Genomic DNA, 26,568 nt, shown 5'->3' with positions numbered 1-26,568 from the left:
GTCTCACCCCTAATTGACATTACCGGCAAAAGTTTTAAGTATAGACCTGGCCTGAATTCAGTAATTGACACTCTTCCCTCTGATTACAGATGTGGCATTAAGGGGAACTGTGCTAATGAAGGTGCTTTCGTTCAGAGGAGACTCAAAACAAGTTCTGATGACTACCTGTGTTGATTAAATATCCCATGGCATTTTATTAAGTGTCCAATTCCTGTAATTCCATTACCTTATTTTCTCATGCATTTTCAGTTGGATACAGTATTCTTTACTTTTCACCCTAAACTGCTGTTGCTGTGTATTGTTTGGAACAGCTAGAATGTTCCACTCAAAAGGTGGCTGCAATACAATAGTTGAAGTGCTCTCTGAGTGGGGTTGGCTCAGTGATTTTGTAAAACACTTTGATCCTCATAAAAGGTGCTATTAAACTGCAGAGTATTAATATTAGTTGAATGAACAACATGAATGTACTAACTGGGGGGGGGAAGTGACTTTTGTGTCATCTTTATCTTGAGTCTGTGAGTTCAAGAGAATTGCCAAATTGTGACTGTGGTGAGGTACAAACTGTGCACTACATCACAGACAACTGCCCCATTCACGCTTACAGGGGTGGCATAAGGGGGATCCACCTAGGTATCCCAGAAGTATTAGAATTGCTTTTGAATATCAAGATTCAGTAATAATCTCAGCCTGTTGCTTTTCAAATGGCATACGAAAGAAGACATAAATTTAAGGATAAAACTAAACAGATACAGTGCCAACTGTTTCTTTTTATTTCTGTTTATATTTACTCTTGTAATGGATAGCTGAATAAAGGACAATGTTAAACCTTAGTAACAATAAGGGTATAAGTCATGTTAATCGTGAGTGTATTTTGCATTAGGATTCTGCTTCTAGAATGATGGAACTATCCCTTATACCCCTTCATTTTTTTCACTATATTATGCATTAATAAACAAGTGTAATTCACATAAGTATAATTACTCCTTTGTTTTACCTGTGGCATAATTAAAAATCACGGGTTTTTTCCCTCTTCTAATTAGGTATCACAGTTCACTCACAATGTCTAAATCCTTTTTCCACTTTTGGAATAGTCAGTAAATGTTTAGCCCACTTGAATATCCATATTGAAAGCATCTATTCTTTAAAATGAAATTGTTCTTTACCTTCTCCTTTCTTGTCGAAGCAGGAGTCTAATGACAAATTCTAGAGAATACAAAGATGCTCCAAACTGGCATTGAGAATTACTCTCTGAATGGGGTTTTGTCAGCTTTAGTACTACATATATTAAAAACTGCTCAACTGTTAAATAATAGAGAAGTTTTGACTTCCAAACTATTTCTTACTGCTTTCTCTCAATGGTTTGTATAACTTTATTTTTACCGTGTTAGACAAGTATGTCAGTTTAGCACTTGGATTCTACTTCCTGTTCATGAGTGTGTAAGTTTTGCCTTAGTCATATTCCTGGCATTGTACTGAAAACCTACACATGCTTTTCCTTCTCTCTTTAAAGGAACTGTATTTGATAAAATAGAAGTGTTGTGCTTTCAGAGAGAGAGGACTTGGGATGCTGGAAATAATCCTCTGCTGTGTCATGTATCAATAATGGTTGGAGAAAACTCACTTGCTTTCCTTTATATAAAAAAAAATTGTTGTCTACTTGTACAATATGTATATTACATACAAAAGAACATTTAATTTCAAAGTCAAGAACTCAAAGGTTAGGAAATGTCCAAATTAAGGTTGTCTGTTCAACCTTAATTTAGCCCAGTTTTATAATAGTCTTTAATTACATGAACAGATACTAATTTTTTTCTGCACTTCAGTGTTGTGTTTTCTCTTTGTTCAATGTTCGGCACTATGCCTTATTTACTAAACATGATTCAAAACTTGATCTGAATTTCCTCATAAGCTTTTTTTTTTATGGTTCTCATCATTACAGTACCTTGGGTGCTTAACAAATATTAATTATATCTTCACAAAACCCAGTGAGATGAGGGGGTGTTCATTCTTATTTTACAGATGTGGAGCTGAGGCAAAGAGAGATTAAGGTCAAATATATCCACTAATTTGGCCCTGTATACTCATCCTCAAGTGCCTGTTTTGGTTAATGGTCATCAAGCCCCTCCTTTTAGGGCTGCCTGTTTCCCCCTCTGTTATTTGCTATGGCAAGCGAGCCATTTACCATAAATGAGAAGTAGCCCTTGGTAAAGGGCATCAAAATAATTTCTGGATTAGAATAAAAAATAGCTTTGTATGCTGATGTTTTCTTGTTATATTTGCAGGATCCAGAAGCCTGGTTAAATATTATACAAAAATTGACGTAATTTGGGCAGGTGTCAAGCTTCAAAATAAACTATAATAAATCTTATATTTTAGGAGTTAATATTCCCAAAAGGTTCACAACAAACTGTTGTCAGCCACGTAACTTTAAATGGGTAAAGGAATCTTTAAAACATTTAGGAATAAATATTGTGGGAAAAATATAAAAATCTTTTAAAGGCAAATTACTCTCCAATGTGGAATAAAATAATAAGACTGAGTAATGGAACAACTATGAAATTTCTTGGCCAGGTAGGATAGTCTTGGTAAAGCATAATGTGCTCCCAAAGTTATATTTGTTTCAGTGTATCGCTGTTAGTGCTGACATGGCATTAAAAACATGGTAGGATGTGCTATTAAAATTCATATAGAAACATAAAAGACAAAGGGTGGTTCTAAAGTTCTGTATATATGTACAAAGTTAGGTGGATTAGCTTTCCTTAATTTAGCTGCTTATTATTATTATGCATCACAATTAAAAGATGTGATCAGCTGGATTTAGCAGTAAAACATCAAAACACTGGGTAAAACTCGAACAAGACTGGAGTTCAGATATAACTATTCATAGTAATTGTTAGGCTAAAAAGATGTTTAGATCACCAAAAATAATCACCTATTCATTCAGACCGCCTTAGTAGCCTTGGACAAGTTTTCTAAATTCCTGTCCCTTAGCTGCGTTTTTTAATAATCAGGAATTTATCTCTAGGAAATATCAGTGTGACTACTTGTGGGTAGTAGCTGAGATTACTCAATTTGGACAGCTGTTCCTAACTCCTGATCTGAAATCATACCAAGAGGTATGTAATAATGTAAATAATATAAAAATCCTATATTTTCAATATTAAGTCAAATTTTTATTTTGAAATCTGGTTATATGAGGGAGCTCTATTTAAATCTTTAGCCACATTTGAGGATTTGACCCCGGGCAAGCTGGAACCCCAGGTTTAATTTCTAAGGCATATACCATTTTGAGTGAAAAAGATGTTGCTAAGAAAACAAAAACCTAGCTGAAAAGACTTGAGCGGGATTTGAACAAATAAATTGATCTGAATGAATGGATCTTTATCTGGGGAAAGGAGATATGCATCATCAATTTGTGTGGCTGATAATGAAAATTTGTATAAATTACTGTATAGATGGCATTTGGCTCCAGTTAAGATCTGTCATATTTTTGCTACTAGGAAGGTATTGTTGAAGGGGTATAGGGAAAGGGGAACTCATTTGCAGATGCGGTCATTGTATCCAGAAATTAAATGGTTTTGGGATGAAATAATTAGAGATTAATCTTATGACAAAACGCCAGCTTCCTGGAGATCCCCTGACTTGCTTACTTAATACCAAGTAGCGGATTTACACTTTTTTTTATTGTTTAGCCGCTAGATTTGTATTGCACATTATTGGAAACGTGACCACCTCCTCCTATGAAATTGTAATATAGTAAAATATGGACTATCCTTGAAGTGGAGAAGCTTTCACACTGAGTATGTACATAAAATAGTCCCAGAGCTGCCAACTGGTGGAGTCAGGCAGCCTGAAGCATTCCTGGGTATGAAATCTGCAACCTTCCACCCCCACCATAAACTTGATCAGCAAAGCCACAGATCATTGCATGTTTATTTATAAATCCACAGTTTTGATGCCTGTTTCAAAAACAACTTTGCTGTGTGCCCAGAGGGTTAATAAGCCCTGGTTCTGGAAGACCAGGGAGATTGTGGGTGAAATGGAGAAACTCCAGCCCTCTTCCATTTAACTTGAGGTGCTTCAATTCAAGTGTCTGTGCAAATGGGTGGGGCAGTATTGCATGAGGAGAGAGGTAATAAGGACCCTGACCTATTTAGGACTTGCAAATTAAAACCCAATAACTTGCAACTTGGCAGTAGCCAGTGCCTCTGTATGCTCTTATATGCTTCCTGTGTCCTACAGTATTCACCAAGTAGGCAGCTCCATTTTATACTGGCTTCACTGTTTGTCTCTCCAACACGTAGCTTCCCACAGTAGTCCAGTCTTGACATGACAAAGGCATGGGTGGTGATACCAAGGTCTGATGGAGGCAGAGATGGGGATCAAACGACCTGATAAATACACTGTAACCTTTGTCTCTAGATCTCAATGGCCTCATACACATGGGACAGGAATGATGACAATTTCTGTAGTATCCCATGTGAGAACTCTTTGGCCTGAAGAACAATTGCTCATAACCACCCTTTGTGACTTCCCAGATAAAAATGAATGGAGCCGCTCAAGCCTCTTTATGCACCTCTGCTAGCAGGTAGTCAGCAGCGTCATAAGTCAGATCTAATAAATTGAGCAAATGGCTGGCACAGACATCTTGCTGGAAGAATATGAACACACAACCAATACTTTTGTCCTAAAGTCAAATTTTCTAGATTCTAATCAAGCAGGTTTTAAACCTGAAGGCTTAAACTGATAGTTTTGGCATGATGATCTTTCCCAGTATTGGAATGTTCAGGTTAAAGTAATTGTCAGGATTGACAGCATCATGATATGACTTGTCAAGCAGGGGCTATACAGTATTATTATCATTCCTCCATCAGGAATCTGGAATTTTAAGCTGAAATTAGTCAGATTTAATATGGCACTTTTGTGCCTGGTACCCCACTAGTCTCTTCTCTCACTTCATCTATCCCAGGTCACATGTAAACTATAGCAAATATGTTATACTATATTACCATATAATATAGCTAGTTTAAAAAAAAATTCCCCCTAGGAAGATTTTGAAATGAATTTGAGTTTTCATTTTGATTTTTGAAAGTAACAAATTTTGAAGGTTCATTTCCCACCCCCCGATGTCCCCCAGTAATTTAATGTTTGGGATTCTTTTTTTCTCTTCCACTATCTTTTCAGAACATCTCTGATTTTGGAAAAGTTACAGGGGCAGAGTTATAGGAAAACTGAAATACTATTATTAGTGCATGAACCCATCCTCTTTCTCTGTGTGTACCCTGATTTCCTACACACAAAAAAGGAACAACAGGAAGGGAGGGCTAGTGACTTGCCCTTTGTTTTAGGAGAATGTCCTCATCCTTTTTTGTTTTCCTTCTCTTGAGTTCAAAAGTCACTTGTATTTTATCTCAGATGTTTCTCACTCTCCGTTCCAACTGTGGTGGTTGCCACTGGTTCCGCCTCCATGTACCCCTCTACTGTACCGCTTCCACAAGTGTGTATGACTAGGGCCGGTGCAGTCAAATCTGCAACCTCCCAGGCAGACTATAAGGATTATCCATAAATTTCCATTTTGTTTAGGTCTATAGCTTGAGCCAATGCATAGCCCATGCTGTCAAGTGCTGGTCAGACATGCATTGCCACTTTTCCAAAGGGAAGTCTTCCTGTAAACTGCTGGTATTGGACTTTCAGAAAGCCCATACCAAAGGCTCTTAAGCAAACTAAGCAGTCCTGGGATAAGAGAGAAGGTCCTTTCATGGATCAGTAACTGGTTAAAAGGGTCTGAATAAATGATCATTTTCAGAATAGAAAGAGGTAAATAGCAGTGTCCCTGAAGACTCTGTACTGGGACCTGTGCTGTTCAACATATTCATAAATAATCTTTAATAAGAGATAAACTGTTAAGTGGCAAAGTTTGCAGACAGTACTAAATTACTCAAGATAGTTAAGTTCAAAGCTGACTCTGAAGAGTTACAAAGAGATTTCACAAAACTGAGTGACTGGGCAACAAAATGGCAGATGAAATTTGATAAATGCAAAGTAATGCACATTGGAAAAAAATAACCCCTACTATATACACAAAATGATGGGGTCTAAATTAGCTGTTACCACTTAAGAAAAAGATCTTGGAGTCGTAATCTAGAGTTCTCTGAAAACATCTGGAAACAGAAATAGCTAATAGAATGTTAGGAATCATTAGGATAGGGATAAATAAGACAAAATATCATAATGCTGTTATATAAATCCATGGTATGCCCACACCTTGAATACTGTGCACAGTGCCGGTCGCTCCATCTCAAGATACATTCGATTCTAGAATGAGTAAAGGTACAGAGAAGGGCAGCAAAAATGATTAGGGGTATGGAACAGCTTTCATATGAAGAGAGATTACAAAGACAGACTGTTTCGTTTAGAAAAGAAATGACTAAGAAATGATAGTCTGTAAAATCATGAATGGGATGAAGAAAGTGAATAGGGAAGTATTATTACTCCTTCACATAGCACAAAGCAGGGGTCACTCAATGTAGTTAGTAGGCAACAGGTTTAAAACAAACATAAGAAATTACGTCTTCATACAATGCACAGTCAACCTGTGGAACTGCTTACCAGGGGATGTTGTGAAGGCCAAAAGTATACCTGGATTCAAAAAAGAATTAGCTAAATGAATGGATTGGTGCATTGGTGGCTATTAGCTTTGGGTATCCCTAAACCTCTGACTGCCAAATGCTGGGACTGGATAACAAAGGATGGATCACTTAATAAATGCTTTGTTCTCTCTGAAGCATCTGACACTGGCCACTGCTGGAAGACAGGATACTGGGCTAGATGGACCATTGGTCTGACACAGTATGGCCATTCTTGTGTTGTTCTCCAAGATCCCCACACTGCTCTAAGACAGCACTTTTTATGGCCTTGTAGTCTGTGGCAGTGTCCTCACCCAGAATCTGGAAAGCAGATTCCTTCTTGCACTGAGTTGCAATAACAACCTGCTTGAGAATGGCTAAGTTTACCTTCGATTAGTTTCTATTCTTGCTTTTTTGCTAAAGGAGGATTGGTATTTATAAGCAGCCCAGTTAGCGAGTGGGTGAAATGGTTGCTTATGCCTGCTGGGCTGCAAACCTCAGTTTGCTGCTTCTTTATCTATTGCAACAAAGACTGTTATATTGCAGCCGCAACTTTTTGTTGGCCCACAGTCTGTGTTTGTTACAGTAAGGCTGTGGTCTGTGTTTGCTCTTGTTGCTGCAGTTGTTTTTCAGTTAGCCATTTCAGGACATTTTTCATTTTCACTCTGTGCAGAGCATGTCTGCAAAACCCATTTCTTGTACCAAATATATATATATATATATATATATATATATATAGGCTGAGATCCAAATCCTCAAAGGCATTTAGGCTTCTAGTTACCATTGAAATCACTGAAAGTTAGGAGCCTAAATACCTTTGAGGATCCAGGCCTCAGTGTCTCCCCATTCTCACCAGAGCACAGAGAACCTCATTTATTGTCCAAATTTACCCTCTTCCCTGGGCTTGGCTTTATTTATAAGTAAAACATAAACCTTATTCTAAGCTTTTTCCCTTTTTCAGGGGCATTTGTAGAAGTTATTCTCTCCCAAAGGTCACTGCCTATCAATCTTGTATTAAGGTTTGTGGCAGGTATGGCTCATTAACACAGAGTTTCTCTGCAGGGTTCAAACACTTGTTGTCATGGTGGAGCAGCAGATTTCTGCCACCCTGTTACAATGAGTTTTTTTATTAATAAAATACATGTTTATATTCTGAATTATTTATTTTTTTGGCTGGGGGAAGGTTGTGAGGTAAGGGGGTTGATGAAGGGGTGGGAAGAGGAAAGGAAAGGGGAGAAGAGAGAGAGGGTAGTTGGAGGAAAGGAAATATATCATTGTGAGAAGATGGAACAAAGGATATGAAAAGATGAGATGTATGGTGGGCATGCAATGCATGGGTCAAGGCAGGAAGTTAACCCAAGCACCGGTCAGTGAGGACAATTCAGTAAAAAAGAGTCAAGATGATGATACAAGCTGCTGGGTTTTCAGTTGACTAAAATGACAGGCAAGACTAGGAGATGGCAGGAGAACCTGGCCCTTTTCCCTATGCTTCTGGATTTTACAGGAATTGTTTGACACACTGTAGTACGCCTCTCCCCCGATATAACGCGACCCGATATAACATGAATTCGGATATAATGCGATAAAGCAGTGCTCTGAGCGGGCGGGGCTGCGCGCTCTGGCGGATCAAAGCAAGTTCGATATAACATGGTTTCACCTATAATGCATTAAGATTTTTTTGGCTCCCGAGGACAGCGTTATATCGGAGTAGAGGTGTATTCACATTGAAAAGGTTATCTTTGTGACCAGTAGGGTTGGAAACATAATCAGTGTTAAAATTCTGCAGAAACTGATGGACACTATAGAAAAGGCAGAATGGCATTCTTGCTTATTCTGAATCTAGAATTGGTTGTAAAATGTTAAAACGCCCTCCCTAGCTCTTAATATATTTTTCCCATATCTGTATGAGATAGAAATACAAGAAATGACTAGTTCCCAGAGACAATTAAACAATTATTAGTTTCAAAATTCAATGTAAATGTTCTTTTAAAAGTGTTAGTTTAATCATTCTCTTGTTATAAATGTTGCAATAACATTTTGTGGTGAATATCTTCATTAAATATTAGTTAAAATAGTTAAAAGAAGAGAAAAATTCAACCACAAGTTATTGAGTTTGATGTAGGAATCTCACTGGTGAAATCCATCATCTGTTGTTCAGGAGCTCAGATGAGATGACATAATAGTCTCTTTTGGTCGTAAAATCCATTAATCTATAAAATAGACTATAATACATTATAAAAAAAAGGCATCTTTAGAGATTTGTGGGCTCTTAAGGATAGGATATTTTTGTGTAAATATTTTTCTCTGCAATTGTTGGTATTTCCCATGACCCTTTTCTGTTTTTAATAAAAAACATTTCATTTCATCTTCTGTAGGTAACAGACTTGATTTTCAGAGCAAGTCTAGCTTCCATTGACTGCAAATGGAGTTGTGGGTCCTGAAGTTCAATCCCTACCTGTTTTTATATTTTTATCTAGCTTCTAATTACTTTCCACTCATCCCTGCATTTCAGCATGGTTATGGTATTCTGCCTTTCCACAATATGTGCCCCAGCTCACTCCTCGGACCCACCATCCCCTTCTGAATTATTCAGCAACTTTGATACCAAGGGTAGGATTCACAGATGTATTTAGGCACCTAACTCCCATTAAAATCATCTGGAAATCAATGGGTGTTAGGTGCCTAAATACCTTTGTGAATCCCACCCCAGGTTACCTAGAGGGGGGGCACCACAGAGGCACTTATATTTCTGGCAGCTTTTCTACAGTCTTACTATAATTCAGAGATAGTCATGTAATTGAAGTGTGGGGGAAGGTCAGGCTGAACAAAGTTGTGAACTTGACTATTCAACTGTTGAACTCTGAGGGTGGCTTCTTAAAATAATTTGTCCTATACAGTTGCTTTCCAGCTGGGAAAGAAGATGCTTCACTGAGAGAATAATTTTCATTCATTCAGTCCTATTTACTTTGTTTCTAGAAGTTGCTATGCTTCTGTCAGGCAACTAGTAAGGCCCATCAATTTTAATCATGCTAGTTGAAAGATGGTGAAGTTTTTCCATAATTTTCTCATCCTTGCACATAATGGACAGACATCTTCAAGATGTGTAGATATGTAAGGAACTGACCAGGCAGTCATCCAGGAGAGACATTTAAAGGAACAGCAGCTTTTAAACATTATTTTAAAGGAAATATATGTAGGACTTTAAGCTTAAAACAACCACAGGGTTCCTGCCTGTGGCAACATAAAGCATATATTCTAGAGCTGGAATTAATGGCCTGGAAGATAGAGTTGTAACAGCAAATGGAGAAATGAAGATAACTCAGCAAAATTGTGTCTTGAATATAATGGTAGTTAGAGGCATTGGGCCCTGATCCTACAATGAGATGCTTCTAGGTGGACCCCTGTGTATCATGGATTCCCATTGAAGTCAGTGAGACTCTGCATGGGTGCAGTGATCTGCCTGTGCACCTCTTATTGCAGGATTGAAACCATCAATTGTAAGGTCTTCAAGGCAAGAACCATAGTTGCCTCTATGTTTCCTTGCACCTACATAGAGCCCCATTCAGCTTCTGGGGTCAGCATACATGGTGTTCATTACAGGATTGGGACCTGTATTTGTACAGGGCTTTGTACAATATAGTTCTGATCCTCTCCGTGGTCAATGGGTCCTAACAAGTTGTAAATAAAAATAGTATTTCTAGGCTATTCTTCACTGACATTAGGAATGGACCTGCTGGTCAAAGCACCAAACAAGCTGCTAAGACCAGAGGATGATAGGCTCAGCTCTATAAATAAGAAAGCTGAGCATATAATTCAAAGTTGAGATTTTGCTCAGAGCTGAGCAATTAAGTCCAAATTTTGCAAACATGTACATACAAGTAATTTTGAGTATAAATTGATAGGACTATTTATGTGGGTAAAATTACTGACACATTGCAAGAGTCTGCAGAAGTTAGAGAGTAGGATGTGAACTCGGGCTAGTAGTCAGAAAGATTATGATGGTGGGGATGCTTCAGAAGACAAACACATGAGAGGATACCAAAGAAAATAATGTAAATACAACCAAAGTCAGTCTGACCCTGAGCTGACCACCAACTAGACCAGGGGTGGCCAGCCTGAGAAGGAGCCAGAATTTACCAGTGTATATTGCCAAAGAGCCACAGTAATATGTAATGATTGTGTGTGTGTGTGTATATATGCACACACACAATCATTATAAATGTTGATAATGTATATTTATTATACATATATAATGTATAGTTAACTATAATAACTTAATCTTTTATGTAGTGGGACTTAAGGCAATCTTTGCTTTCAACAATTCCCTTGAAGTTTGATTTGTGTTCAGTTGTGTTCACATGCAGCAGTTCTCTTAAGTGGCTGTCTGTCAAAATGGATTGGTGCTTGGATTTCACATGTTTGAGTGTTGAGAAAACACTCACAAAGATAGGTTGAGGCAAGCATCAAGATTAATTTTAGGGCTGCACTTCTGATGTGGGGTATTTATCCTTTGGTACAGATTTCCAGAAAGTAAGGGTCCCCTCTGTCTTCTGAACAGATTTCAATCTGTCATATTCCAAAAGTTCTGTTATTTCCATCTGGGATGTTGCTTTGTCAGTGACTAAAAGGGGCTTCAGACAATCGGCTTCAGCACTGAAAGGGTCAATCAGAAATCTGATTTGAGGCCTTTTCTGCTGCAAATCTTGGAATCTTTCCTCAAAACTTTCCTTAAGACCTTTAATCACACTCATATATCTAGTTGTCCATTTCAGGGGTTCTGCTGCATTCTCTTTTTATCTGGCTTGAAGTTGTCACATTGATGGAGAACTGACACACTTTCCCTCAAGCATTTGTCTGTGAAACAACTGAAGTTTGTTCATGAACGTAAATACGCCTTGCACTAGATCAGACAGCAACCGGAATTTTTCTTGTAAGTCCACATTTAGTTTATCCAAATGCATCAGCATGTCTGCAAGAAATGCCAAGTCTAGAACCCACCGAGGATCTGTATGCTGTATTCTGTGCTTCTCCACCATAAACAATTGTACTGGTTCCAGGAGCTCAAAAATATGGGAAATAACTTTACCTTTTGAAAGCCGTTGAACTGTGCAGTGAAATGGCAAATTGGCAGGGGAGTTGTCTTCATCCAGTTCTTCGATTAGATTTTGAAATTGTCTGTGATTTGAGTGCATTTGAGAGAATGAAATTCACAATGTGCAAGACAGGTTTCAGGACATTGATCAAATTTCAGATGTTTAGATACCAGTTGCTCCTGATAAATAATACAGTGAAGTGTCCAAGATTTGGAAAAGCTCTTGTCAGACTTACAAAGCCCTACTAATCCATTCGCAGATCCCCACAGGGACAGAGCCCCGTCCGTTGCAATGGCGGTGATTTTCTGTAAAGGCAAGTGGCTTTTCGCAACTACCAACATCAGCCACCTCCTTTAGATCTTGTCCACGAGTTCTGTCTTTTTAGTGACACGATATCGAGGAGTTCTTCCCTTCATCAGACGCAGTGCGGACAAGTACCAATAATTAAGGTTTATCCTGAGCATGGCACGACTCATCCAAAGTGATGCTCAAATACTCTCACTGCTGAAGTTGCAAGTGCAGTTGCGATTTGATGTCACTGTTCAGTTCGGAGATTCTGCGTTCTCTTGTGTGGTGTGAAAGCTGCAGGCCAGAAATTTTCGACTATAGAGTCTCGTTCTCTGGTGACAGGATTGAAATCACATCAGTGAGGCACATTTTTATAACCTTGCCTTCAGAGTAGGGCTTTTTTGCATGGGCTATGTGCCAGGCCACATAATAGGAGGCTAACATTATAGTCTGCGATTGGTTGACAAATCTGGTGAAGAACTGGGCTTCTACATCTGTTTTTTCAAAGTTTTCAGTTTTAAAGTGCGGAGTTGAGAACCTTGTGGGAATTCTTGATCCATATGTGCATGGCTCAAAATGAAATGATGCTGTACGTTGAAGATTTGAACTGAGAGATACATGTCTAGCAAAGAAGACACATGGCCTTACCATTATGTTCAATGAAAAAGTACTTATTCTCCTACTCCTGTTTAGAAGCATAGATTTTCATCTGTGTATTTTCTTTTCTGTTTGCACTTGCCTTCCATTGTTAGATGGTGTAAGAAAAATTTTGATTAAAAATTTCCACACCAGCTAGTCACTATGTGCTTTATTCAAGAAGAAACTGGTGCTGAACCTCTGGCTCTGTCCCAGGCCCTGCCCTCCACTCCACCCCTATTCCCAAGTCCTCACCTCTGCCCTGCCTCTTCCCTCCCCCGAGTGACCTGTGTCCTCGCTCCTCCCCCACCCCACGGAGCCTCTTGTGAGTTGCAAAACAGCTGATCACGTCGGGCAGGAGGCATAGGGAGGGAGGAGGCTGCATACCACATCATCTCTTTTTCCCCCCTTCCCCTCCAGAGCCTCCTCAATGCTGCAGAACAGCTGATCGTGGGAGGCATGGGGGGAGAGAAGAGGAGGTGCTGATTGGGGGGCCCTCTGGCGGGCAGGAGGTGCTGGGGGAGGGCTGATAGGGCTGCCGGTGGCTGCTGAGCACCCACCATTTTCCCCCAGAGTCATCTCCTAGCAAGAGCTACATATTACCTTCTGAAGAACCGCATGCGACTCCGGAGCCACAGGTTTCCCACCCCTGAACCAGACTGTGGGACTTCATATGCAGGGACACGACCAGGCTGGTTTTAATGAAGGAACAAGCCATGGACAAGAATGAATGGTGACACTGTACTGCTCCCTCTGTCTGAAAAGATGCTCTGGGATGAGAAAGAGGGGAAAAAAGAAACAAATGTTTGCAGAATCTGGCCCTTAAACAAAAAAATTTGATTTCTTTCAGTCTCTTGTGGTACTTTTGCTCTGCTTTCAAGAAATCTTAAGGCTTCCTGTTCTGAGGCTGTATCAAGTTTTTGATGCAGCCTGGAACAAAAAGAATATTCCAACTTTTATAATTTGCATATACAGGCTTCACTATTTAGATTATTATACTGTAGATTGTAATGCTGTGACTGTTTAAATTGAATCGAAATGAATGGTAAATTATAAAACACGTCGGCATGAGTAAAAACTATTTAAAAATCTTTAAAAGTAAGACGTGTGAGCTTTAAAAAGCTGGAGAGTATGATAGTGCTGCTCATTCTGCAGATTATGGTATGTCAGTTCTTTATAAAATGTTTTATTGCAGTTAAGTGTTTCTTCTTTATCAATTAGAGTTACTGTAGGACATCTATCTAGAGCATCTTTTTGGAATTCTAGCAAAGTATTTGAAGTGGGCTTGTTCTGAGTTTGATTATTCATGTCTGGCACAGTCTCAAGTTTCCTCTGAATGGTAACAAAGACTGTAGAGTGTTGTTGGTACTGCTGTGAGAGGCATGCTTCCTTAGTCCAGGTAAGAGAGTTTCTGTCTGCTGTATAAGTATTTTGCAGAAAGTATTTGGTATTTCGAAACAGCTGCTGTTTTAAATTAATAAAGAATCCCTAGCATATTAAATTTAAGACATTCCTGAAAGTTGCAAGCAGGAAAACTACAGTGTGTTGGGGGGAGGGGTAAAGAATTAGCCTAGTTTGTCATTTACATGTCTAAACAAATAGATTAAAATTTGGGAATTATTTTACCTCCTCTTTCCTTAACTCAGTTGTCGGAAGTGGTGCTGGCTAATTAAAGCATTGAGTGTGGGATATTGAATGTGGCCTCATGCCATTAAAACTATCTAAAATGGTTATACCTTTTTTAAATTGGTAAAATGAACTTTGCCCTTTATGATCTATACTTTGTCAGTTATTTCTTTCAAAAAATGTGCAAAAGGAGAAAATCTTGTTTTTTAGATCCGTAGAAATATATCTTAAAAGTAGGTTAAGATGTATGTATTTTATTACATGGTATTTCACTATAATAATTTTTAACTGGTACAATTCTCTTGAAGTATTTGTGCTTTGAAAATGTCAGCTGTATTCTAATGAAGCCAGGGTATTGTTTGCTCATAAAGGGGCCAGTGCATTCCACTGCTTTATGGTTTATTATGAGGCACAGTGTGAGAGTGTGGGTGGCACCATTTGGTGTCTGCTTGTTGGGGTAGTAACTGCCATTATGCTAGGGTGTGTTTTTTGGGGGGGAGGGGTATGGGGGGGGGGATCGGCAAGAAAATATAATAAATGAGATCTTGCCTAGATCTGAACAATGTAAGCAAAGACTTTACTATTGTATGTTCTCAAGAAATGGAGTGAGTACACTTGAGATACCCGGAATAAGTGTATATACTTAAGTAGCCTGAAGTATGAGCAGTAGTACTCTGTTTTTGTTTTTGTTTTTTTTTTTCAAAACATATGTTACCAAGACCAATACTACATAACTGTTTTAATTTAGAGGGGACTCTTTCTAATACTTTCGCTTTGTCAAATAAAGTTGTAATGTGATCAGAATTATGAAAAGAATAATAATTAAATCCGTGGAAGTAATCAACAAGATTTGATTTAAAAAAAATGCACAACAGACTTTGAGCTGGGAAACTCCTGATGAGGATTTGATTCAGAAAAAAAGAAACAGATGTCTCTCCTGTTACAATTGGGGTTGTTTCATTCAAAGTTCACAGTAGCTGATGAGGGTGAGGAGGTAATAAATCTGGCTTAACCAGCTCATGTCTAAAGAAAACTTGTGGGAATAAAATTATTTTATTTGATACTTTGCATTTTTAATTGCATTGTAATATTGTGGAAACTTTGATTTTCTTATTGGTGGCTTTTTTAAAATATCTGAGGTGTATATGATCTGGGAATGAGTTAATATCTGCAAAAGTGGGTTTTTACTTCAGTTAAATCAAGTATAGGAAACTGACTTGGTAGAAATATTTTTGATTCAAATTCATTTTGTGCCCCAAATGACTGAATACTTGAGAAACTATCTACATATGTTAAAGCCAGCTAAAAATATAGATGTTATCTGAAGTTCAGTAGAAAAGCTTAAAATGAAATTCACATGTAAAAGGTTGAGCTATTTTAGGGGTTAATTGTTCTGTTTGCTTCCTAAATAGAGTATAGTGATTGACCTAAGGGGCCTACATGTGAGTAAGATCTACAGCAATTAAAGTATTTTGTCTATGAAGAAGGAGTCAGTTAGTTGATAGCTATCAGTTAATAGGGTGGGTAAGAGAGAGAGTGGTGGTTTTTAACTGACTTATTTAAATATTTATGGAACTGCTGTGTTTGATACTTTTATTTTAAAATACATAATAGAGCATCAAAATTTGAAATAGTAGTTTGAATGGATCAAAGACTTGTTTGTGTCCTTGACAATTAATGCAGTTTTTTCTCTTGCTGTGTTATTTTTGTCCATTACCTTACATAATTTTAAGATTTATTGCTAGTCAGATAGAGAAAACTTAGACCCTGATCCTGCAACTGGTTTCATGTGGGAGGAGTACTGCATGCAGCTCCATTGAAATATTGGGCCTTTGCATCAGACACTTTATCTGTAATGCTTCACAGTATTTTCATAATAACCTTATGTTATTGAAATAATGCTTATCCTTATGTTGCACACTAAACTTGTTAGTGAGATCCAGTTGCAGGATCAGGACCATATGGGTGTAAGGGTCTGTTCCCAAAGATCCAGTTGGAGAATTGGCACCAAAGGCTTCAGTTCTTCAAGCTTTTCTACATGGGTAGGCTACTGCGTTGAGCCTGAAGTTATTGGGACTCTGTTCAGGCATAGGGATCTGTCCACGTAAATCAACTTGTGGGATTGGGGTTGTATCTGTAAGCTCTTCAGAGAAAGGGACTATGTATTCTTTTCATACATGACTGTACTACATCTAGCAATTTTTAGATGCTACTGTAATATAAGGGATGGCTGCATGAACTGATGATGATGATTGATCTTACAGGACAATGTTCCCTGGCTGGGACAGACAACCCCTCTTTTTAAAAGCAAAATATTTACCATTTTCTATTCCGTCCTCCAGCATATTGTCTAAACCTATGTATGTCAACGAAGTTAAAAGATTTTTCTGTTATGTTTTGTTTTTGTTTTTTCTTCTATGCATGTCTGTGTTTCTAACTTTCAAATACTGGAAGGTATGTTTTTGTTCCTTGAGGCTATAACTTTTTGTTTGTGTTTTATTTTTTTCTAATAATACAGGTACCAAATGAAGCAATACACATCTCATGATATCCAACTATGTAATACTTTGCAATGTTGTAGCATAATTTCTGTACCTCCTTTAAAATGTTTTAACTTCATAGAAACCAAAGCATGAAGAAACATCACATACCCTTATTGCAAAATATCTTACTAAACATCAAATATTTCACAACTTTTAGGCCAGTTTTAGCTCTGCCAATTAAAAGCTCTCTATAGGCTACAGTTTTTACTCTTTAAAATGATTTAATTATTAATTCAGCATAAAATGTGCTGGCCAGACATTTCCAAAGTTGACTATTCATTCCTAGGTTTTAAATGCTGTTAAATCTAAATCCAAGTTATCAGCATTTTTCTAATATGTTTCTTTCCTGTTAAATGCAAGGGCTTGCTTTCTTGTTGAAAAATATTCTCTGTTGTTACCCCAATTGGGTGATGGATGCTTCCTTTCAGACATGGTTTGCTTCAAGCAACGACAGATTCTATATATTCCCAAATTGATATTGTTTCTGACTGCTTTTCAACTAAGTTTCAGACCTGACAGAATTTAAACAGAAAAATAACTGAAAAATCTGTAGCTTTGTGTCTTTCTTTAATAAAAGACTGTAACAACATAGCAGTCAATGCTGTATGCTAGGATGCAATGTACAGACTAAGGGTAGGTCTATACTCACCGTCCGGGTTGACGCGGTGAGTTCGACTTCTCGGAGTTCGAACTATCGCGTCTAATCAAGACGTGATAGTTCGAACTCCCCGCGCGCTCCGGTTGACTCCGGAACTCCACCACCGCAAACGGCGGTGGCGGAGTCGACCTTGGAGCCGCGGAGTTCGACCCCGCCGCGTCTGGACAGGTAAGTCAGTCGAACTAGGGTACTTCGAGTTCAGCTACGCTATTCGCGTAGCTGAACTTGCGTACCCTAGTTCGACCCCCCCCCCGTAGTGTAGACCAGGCCTAAGTATCTAAAATAAGTGTTGTGGAATGATTGACTCATAAAAATTGGCTACATTTTTGTTCTATAACACAGCAACTTTATAATTATTCATGAAGTGATAGGAGTAAAACTTAAACCTAAATATCATGTGCATGAAATTTCTGGTAATATATGTAGATAAAAATAAGCACATCTTTTCCCTCCAATGTCATGTAAAGGCATAGGTCTCAATTCATTTAATACTGCTTGTATTTTTCTAAATAAGAAATTATAGCATTGGTGGTCCTCCATGATGCACAATAATAATGGTAACAGATATTGACTGAAAAAATAATTTGTCTACGATACCTCTCTGTCAGGAGAACAATAGCATTTTAATGCACTTATTCACAACAGCTCCTTATTTTGAAGTTGTGCCAGTGATTAACAGTACTTACCTTGTGCATTGTTTTTATATACAGTATGATTGTAGATGCAGGCTTGATTGCTGGAAAGTTTTGTTTTGTTTTTTTAATGGAAAATAGTGCCTGCAAATAAAATATTTGATAGTTTACTTTTTGAAACAATTAACAAATCCCTTGGATTATCTCTGAAGCTCTTGCCTTAAGTTCCTAAAGCAAGAATAACCTTTTAAAAAAATTACTTGGGTGCTGGTAGTGCATAGTGCTGTACACACAAAATGCAAACAATGGAAATATGCGATGTGGGTTAGGCATACAGGAGTAATCTTATTGCTTTATTATTTGTATTGCCATACTGCCTAGGGGCCCTTGTCATGGACCCAGACCCCAGTGTGCTAGGAGCTATACAAGCAAAAAAAAAAAAAAAAAAGTAGGGGTGTGGGTGTGTGTATATGCGCGCGCGCACACACACACACACACCTCCTGCCCCAAAGAGCTTACTAGCGAATTATAAGGGTACGTCCATACTACCCGCCCGGGTCGGCGGGTAGCAATCGACTTCTCGGAGTTCGATATATCGCGTCTCATCTAGATGCGATATATCGAACTCCAAACGCGCTCCCGTCGACTCCAGAACTCCACCACCGCAAACAGCGGTGGCGGAGTCGACGGGGGAGCCGCGGACTTCGATCCTGTGCCGTCAGGACGGGTAAGTAGTTCGAACTAAGGTAGTTTGAGTTCAGCTACGCTATTCGCGTAGCTGAACTTGCGTACCTTAGTTCGAACCCTCCCCCCCGTGTAGACCAGGCCTAAGACAAGACACAACATATGGTTACAGAAGAAAGGAGTACAAGGAAACAATGAGACAACAATGATCAGCATGATAGGCAGTGATATCTGCTCACCCAGCAGCCTAACCTTTGTCAAGTTTATTGATGTCATCATGGCAAAGAAGAGTTTTAAGAAGGGATTTGAAGAAGGTTAATGAGGTCGCTTTGAGATGTTTATGGAGCGCTCCATGCAAGTGTGCAGGGCAGCTTGGGAGAAAACACAAAGCCAAGCTGACTATTTTGTATTAGCACCTAGGTATTATTTATGATAAGTGCTTAGTAAAATAAACAAAGGAGATATTCTGTGGCCAAGGACTTTCCCACCTAGTGCAGGCAGACAAAATAGTTCAGATACCAGTGGTCATAATTTGCTAATGATGATTATTAATAATCATGTTTATTATGGCAATTTCTAGTGACCAACTGAAAGTAGGCCCCCATTGGTCCTGAGTGCTGTACAAACACAGAATACTAGATAGTCCCTGCCCTGAAGAATTTACGGTCAGTGATCCATGTGTGAAAAACAGTATGTGTTGTCTGCACAAAACTTGAAAGGAGGATGTGGTAGGTCTTCACTACAAAAAAAAGAGTGTTCTCAATTCAGGTTAGCTGACTTGAAGTAAAATCCGAGTGAAGACAAAGCTGTTTGTAGTTTTCACGCAAGTTAGCAAGTTTGACCTGTATAAGCAGTGTTGCCTAGTGGATAGAGCAGTGGACTGGGACTCAGAAAATCTGGGTTCTAGTCTCAGCTCTGCAACTGGTTTGGTGTGTGACAATGGGCAAGCCACTTCTCTGCTCTGTGTCTGTTTCCGCATCTGTATAATGAGGATAATGATATCAAACTCCTTTCTAAAGCTTTTTTAGAGCTACGGGTGAAAAGCACTATATAAGAACTAGTTATTATCCGAGTCTTTGTACTTAAGTCTGTCTATGCTGATCTGTTTCATCCATATGAAAGGATTACTATATGTAGGGGATAAAACTGCCACTTTGTGCTCAACAGTCTTTGCCTATGCCTGCATTATTGCTGGTACTTGTTCTGTGAAATGTTAATTTGCATAGTTTTGTTGTCATTTTCTATAGTCCTCAAACAAAGGACATTATTAATACTTAGCATCTATGTAGTGTGTTTTCGTGTTTAAAGGCTTTACACTCACTGTGTAAGCTGGTTTCAGAATTATGTTGAATACTCATTACTGAAGTCTGCTGTTTGTCTATTCAAAGGTTACCTGTAAAGAGAGACACGTCTGTGTCCTTTTTAGATTCGTATGTACAAATAAGTCCTGAAGGGATTTTAATCCTATCTCTTTTTTAAATGTTAGACATATCAAGTTTTGACATTCCTATTTTTGCTGGAATACTGGTAACCTCCGGGCTTGGTAATTGCAACTCATAACTAGGAATAAAGCCATGTCTATTGAGAAAATTTCAACTGGTATAAAATACCTCAGCCAGTCTTTTTCACAACCACAATCACTGTGAACCTATCACCCCAGTGCTCTGCTCTCCATGCTGCTCTCCAGTGAACAGGCTAGTTCAAGATCTATGTCCTGATTTTCAAAGCCCTCCATGAGATTGGTCCACATCTGATCAATTCCAAGTTTTCAGCAAATGTTCTAAGTAGCACTGGCCAGAAACCTATTGATTTATGGGGAGGAAATGGGGGACAGATGTAGCCTCTGCCATATGTTGGAGCACAACCACAGATTCCTGCACCTCTGCAATTTTCTATAGATCAAACAACTCTTTGATAGCACCTATTAACACATTTTAGCATAACAGTATCCCAACTCAGCTGTGCTCACAGTAGAGTCCAGTAGAGTTGAACATGTTGACACCCTGAATGACTTGTCTTCCAGACAGAATAATGGTGGAGGGGGGAAGTGGGAGTGCACACAGCTTCTGGCATGGGGGTGGCATAGTGACCCCAATGTTGTGGGAGGAGGAAATGGGACATACAGACTACCTGGCAGGGGACATTGGGAGACCCTGGTATTGCGGGAATGGGAATGCACATAGAGTCCCTCCCATGGGAGGAAGATTGAAGGGCCCTGTTATGGGGTTGGGAAACACAGAGGCCCTGGAATGGGGGAAGAATAGGAAACACTGGCACATGGCAGAGGGGAAAATGGGAGTGAGAAATGAATGGGGTACTTTCACAGATCCCATCAGGTTCCTCCTGCTAACCACTCACCTCTGGGTCCCCAGGTGTTTTAAGCTTCCCTGTGTCTCAGCATGCTGCAGCACTGTTTTCTCCTTTTGGCACATTTAATTGGGCATCAACCCTGATTATATGCCTTCACAGAAATGGAGTCCCTCAACCCACTTGTGTTAGGCTGCCAGGACCAGTGCTGATCCCCAAGATACTCCAGGAGCTTAAAAGTATGTTCTCCCAGGATTCCACCAAAGATGTGATCCTTCTGGGTTATGGTTTAACTCTCTCAGAAGACACGGGGCAAGTGTAGCATACAATACACACAGACACTTTTCCCAGAGTCTAGCACAGGGGTGGGCAAACTTTTTGGCCCAAGGGCCACACTGGGGCTGCAAAACTGTATGGAGGGCCAGGTACGGAACACTGTGCCTCCCCAAACAGCCTGGCTCCCGCCCCCTATCCACCCATTCCCACTTCCTGCCCCATGACTGCCTCCCTCAGAGCCCCCAACCCATCCAATCCCCCTGCTCCTTGTCCCCTGACCGCCCCCTCCTGGGACTGCCCCCCCAGACTGCTCCCCCAGGATCCTGCCGTCTATCCAACCCTCACCCCCTGCTCCCTGTCCCCCGTATACAGATAATGTCAGACAGTATTACCACGGTGGTCTATATAAACAATGGACTATAAGGTGGATAGAAAACTGGCTAGATCGTCAGGCTCAATGGGTAGTGATCAATGGCTCTATGTCTAGTTGGTAGCTGGTATCAAGCGGAGTGCCCTAAAGGGTCGGTCATGCGGCCGGTTTTGTTCAATATCTTCATTAATGATCTGGAGGATGGCGTGGACTGCACTCTCAGCAAGTTTGCAGATGACACTAAACTGGGAGGGGTGGTAGATACTCTGGAGGGTAGGGACAGGATACAGAGGGACCTATACAAATTAGAGGATTAGGCCAAAAGAAACCTGATGAGGTTCAACAAGGACAAGTGCAGAGTCCTGCACTTAGGACGGAAGAATCCCATGCACTGCTACAGACTAGGGACTGAATGGCTAGGCTGCAGGTCTGCAGAAAAGGACCTAGGGGTTACAGTGGACGAGAAGCTGGATATGAGTCGATAGTGTGCCCTTGTTGCCAAGAAGGCTAGCAGCATTTTGTCCAAATACTTGTTTTCTAAGTGATAGTTTCAATAATTGATTATGAGGCTGTAATTGGCTCATAAGGATCAGGTGCTGTCAGTTGAAGGCCAGCATATAAAACAATACTTTTGCAACAACTCTTAGATATTTTTCAGTGAAAACACCTATATAAAAATTATTCTTTAAAATATCAACTAACAAGATGACAATAGGTAAACAATACTTATGGATATGTGCAACTACTCAAAGAACAAAGCATGTGTATTCCACTCAGGTGTGTGTTCAAGAAAAGGACACATTTCCAGAGATCTGCACCTGAAGCAGCATGTCAGGGAGCAGGCACTGAGACTTGGCTCAGTCCCGGGTCTTTGACAGATCACCCAGCCTCTTGGGCTGCTAGGGAGGCTGCAATGGTCCCTGACAGATACATGGACTTAGATTCTTCTCCTCTGAAAAGGAGGACTTGGTCTTTGTCTTTATGGCTTCCCCAAAAGAAGGACCCATAAAACAGACCAAAGCCACTCCAGCATGAATAAGGACTCTTCCTCCTTGTCACGGTGTATGCACACCCCATCCCCCTTTGGGGCAGGGCAGGGTGGTGATATCACCATGGTTAGTCTCCCTGGTGGCCCTTAGGGTGGCCGCGGTACAGCCCAAAGGTGGAGGTTACAGCCTAATGGCCAGAGTCAATATGGTGGTCCTCAGACACAGGGCAGCACAGCCAAATCGCTAGAGTCAATATGGCGGGGGAAGGTGGGGGCCACCACCAGGGGGGTGACGGCCCAGGTAGGGGGCCCTGAGCCCACCCAACCTCACTCAGGTGAGAGATACCACTCGCTCACCCTCCTGGGTCTCTTCCTACTGTAGTTCCAGAAGCTGCTGTCCGTGGCGCATCAGGATCTCCGAGCTCTTCAGCATGGAGGTTTGTCCAGGGCTCCTTGAGTTCCAGGCCTCCAATCCGACTCACAGGGTCTCTGGCTCTTGCAGGCAAGGGCCGTGGTGGCTTTTCCCCTGGAGCTTCAGCCAAAGGGCCTTCCCCTCCGGCTGTCAGCCTGGAATGAGCTGGGCTGCTCCCTTTTATACTTTGGCAGCAGTTGGAGCATGCCCTGATGGGTGGGACTTCCACAGCCCTAGTGTGGGGTTAACCTCTCTTCGTGCACACCCCCTCACACTCCTCTTTTGAAGAAGGATATGGAATATCGCCAGAACTCCTCAGGTACTCAAGGGAGAGCTGGGCCATCAACCCTTCTCCTTGGTACCATGGAGGGAACATATCAGTACTATGCTGTTGACTCCTGTACTGTCTGTGGGATGGCTGTTGAGTCCACTGTTCCAGCACCAGCTTTATCAGTACCAACGATCCCACAAACTTATGAGGCAGCAAAGAATTTGCTTTGCTGCTTCATCCCAGATTCTCTTGTAGTCTAGGAGTCCTTTATGAGAGGAGGACTGATGTTCTCAGCACCTACAGCTTTCGTAACAGGCTAATCCTCAGACTGGGCACCAACTGCATCTTACTTTTTGGCACTGCTGATGTTGTCTTTCTCGGTACAGAGTCTCGACATGCTTCCCTCCATGCCTTGGGGCCCATTTGCAGTACCAAATACCATTCTGCCATCTGCACCAATACTGGCTCTTCTCAATGGACCACAGACAAATCAAGGCACATAGTGGCCCCTTCAGGATTGGCACCCCCATTGTGTACTGACTATTCAGATGGTTCCTTACGGCTGTGTTCGGAGTCCTGCACTTTGTCATCCCCTCCTAGGTGTTCATCTAACAAGCCTACACTACCTCCTAAAGGAGAGCATTGTATAGAGAACAGGACCATTCATATAGTCACGATAGATCATGCTGGCCTTGTTCCTTTTGGTTGCCTATGCCCCTCATGCTTCTGCAGTGGCCCTTTTGGAGCCCTTGGGATGTGTTTCAGGTCTCAATCACTGTCACACACAAGGAGATCACCAGACTGTTTTCTAGGTGCCCTCCAGAGCCATCTATGTTGTAGGCCCATGCAGATATTGGTTCCTTATAAGCAACCAACCCTGCAGAACAAACCATTGTCACAGAAGCCATTTCTACCACAAGAGGACCCACTGACCCCTGGTACATCCCCTACACCAGATGTTTCATTAGCCCCAGATTCCTCCCCCTCCAGTTCTTGAGGGTATTAAATCTTATCAAGACCTACCAGGAAGGGTTGCTGCAGCATTGGGCATTCAATCTAAGTTTGTGCAAGAGAACACTCACAAGCTTGTGGGCATTCTTGAGACATCAGCTCCTGGGAGCATTGCTCTCCCTTTTAATAAGGCTCGTTTGGAACTAGTGAAGGCCTTGTGGCCCATGTTAGCCTCCTTAGCTCCTACAGCCAAGTATGCAGACAAACAATAGCATATTCTGATGCAAGTCTTTGAGTGTTTTTATTTACACCCTGCCACAAGCTCCCTCATGGTCACTGCCACCAATGAGTGGTCATGACAAGGGACATTCAAATTGATTCCAAAAGGGAAAGAGTCCAAGAGATTTGACTTGTTGGTGAAAGAAATTTATTCCCACGTCCGCTCTCCAGATGTGTGTAGCTAATTGGGAGACACTTTGTTACCAAATATGATTTTGTAAACTGGGACAGTGTCCGAGTTTACAGATAAACTGCCTAAAGATGCAAGGGAGGAGTTCAGGGTTTTCCTGGCAGAAGGTCAGTTGGTGGCCAAGATGTCACTCCAGTCAGTGCTCAATGTGGCAGATACTTCTTCTAGGGTAATGGCCTCTGCAATTACATGGAGAATATCGTGGTTACAGACGTCTCTGACATCCAGCAAACCACAGAGAACCTCCCTTTTAATGATCAGTTTTTACTTTCTAACAAAACTGATCAGACTTCATACTCACTTAAAGACATCTGTTCTACACTCTGTCCATTGGGTGTCTGTACTCCAATCCTCAAGAAATATTGGCACAGGAGCCTGCAACAACAGCAGCATTTTCAGCAGTATTACAGGCAGCCTAGTTATCTCCTGAGGCAGCATAATTTTTTGAGGAGGAGGGCACAAGTCACAGAGAAGGAGGTCCTCCAGTTCCAACTCAAATCCACCAGTTCATCCTCCAGCATTAGGGCCCTACCAAATACCATACCATGCCACCCTTACTTCTGCATTGCTGCCTTCAGAGCTAGGTGGCCAGAGAGTGGCAGCTGCTGACTGAGGGCCCACCTCTGCAGGCAGCAGCCCAGAAGTAAGGGTGGCAATACCATACCATGCTAATGCTGCTGCTGGTGGTGGCTCTGCCTTCAGAGCTGGGCTCCCAGCCAGCAGCTGCCACTCTCCAGCTGCCAAGGTCTGAAGGCAGTATCACCACCACCAGCAGCGCAGAAGTAAGGGTAGCAGTACTGCAACCCCTACAATACAACCTCCCTACAATAACCTTGTGATCCCCCTCCCCCAAACTCCTTTTTGGCTCAGGGCCTCTACAATTACACCACCATGAAATTTCAGATTTTAATAACTGAAATCATGAAATTTACTACTTTTAAAATCCTATGACTGAAATTGACCAAAATGGACCGTAAATTTGGTAGGACCCTTTCTGGCATCTTTAGCGAAGCAGCACATTTGACTTCTCTCTTGAGGCCAGTAATACAGTCACCTGTTATCATCCTTGTTCCAAAATGGTTGGGAAATAGAAATTGTCCAACTTCCCCAATGGCTGGGAAGCCATAATAACAGACAAGTGGGTCCTAAGCACTGTCAGACTGGGGATACTTTATCCAGTTCCTCTCCATCTGCTTCTCCCACCCTTTAGGGTCCCAGTGCTTATGACCCAGTGCTCCTTCAGGCTCTGCTCTCAATAGGGGCAATATAAGAAGTTCCCTTTCAACATTGGGAATGAAATTTTATTAATCAGATTTTCTGATCCCCTAGTTTAAGGGGGTCCCGAGACTCATGCACAACTTTTGAAATCTCAACAAGTGCATCAAGAATATAAGATTTGCGTGGTTTTCTATAGCATCAGTCTTTCCCTCCCTAAATCACAACAACAGGTTTACTGCTCTTGATCTCCAGGACGCCTACTTCCATGTGACAGTATTGCTAAGTCACAGGAAGTTTCTGAGATTAGTAACAGTAGGTCAAGATTATCAATACTCTACTTCCCTTTGGATTGTCCTTGGCTCCACGCATATTTACTAAGTACAAGGCAGTGGTGACAGCCTTCTTGTGGAGGAAAGAAATTCACATCTTCCATTAGCTAGATGATTAACATGAGGCAGATCCAAACATGAAGTTCTTCACCATGTCCAGGGTTTAAATTCAGGTGGAGTCCAGTGGAGCA

The 26,568-nt window shown here is 40.8% G+C and overlaps 1 protein-coding gene across 10 annotated transcripts in view; it reads left to right on the top strand.

The window, feature by feature from the left end:
• Nucleotides 1–26,568, top strand: part of TFDP2 (transcription factor Dp-2) — a 178,997-nt gene that overhangs the window by 65,090 nt on the left and 87,339 nt on the right. Inside the window, exon 1 of one of the 10 annotated variants that reach the window (XM_045030689.1) lies at nt 14,019–14,042. The exons of the other annotated variants lie outside the window; for them this stretch is intronic. The gene's annotated coding sequence lies outside the window, so the exon portion shown is untranslated. Of the gene's footprint in view, nt 1–14,018; nt 14,043–26,568 lie in introns of those variants that run through there. 10 annotated transcript variants of the gene reach the window in all.

The sequence above is a fragment of the Mauremys mutica genome, chromosome 9 (assembly GCF_020497125.1).
Source record: "Mauremys mutica isolate MM-2020 ecotype Southern chromosome 9, ASM2049712v1, whole genome shotgun sequence".
In the NCBI taxonomy this organism is placed as follows: Eukaryota; Metazoa; Chordata; order Testudines; family Geoemydidae; genus Mauremys; species Mauremys mutica.
This window is presented reverse-complemented; position numbering and strand designations above follow the sequence as displayed.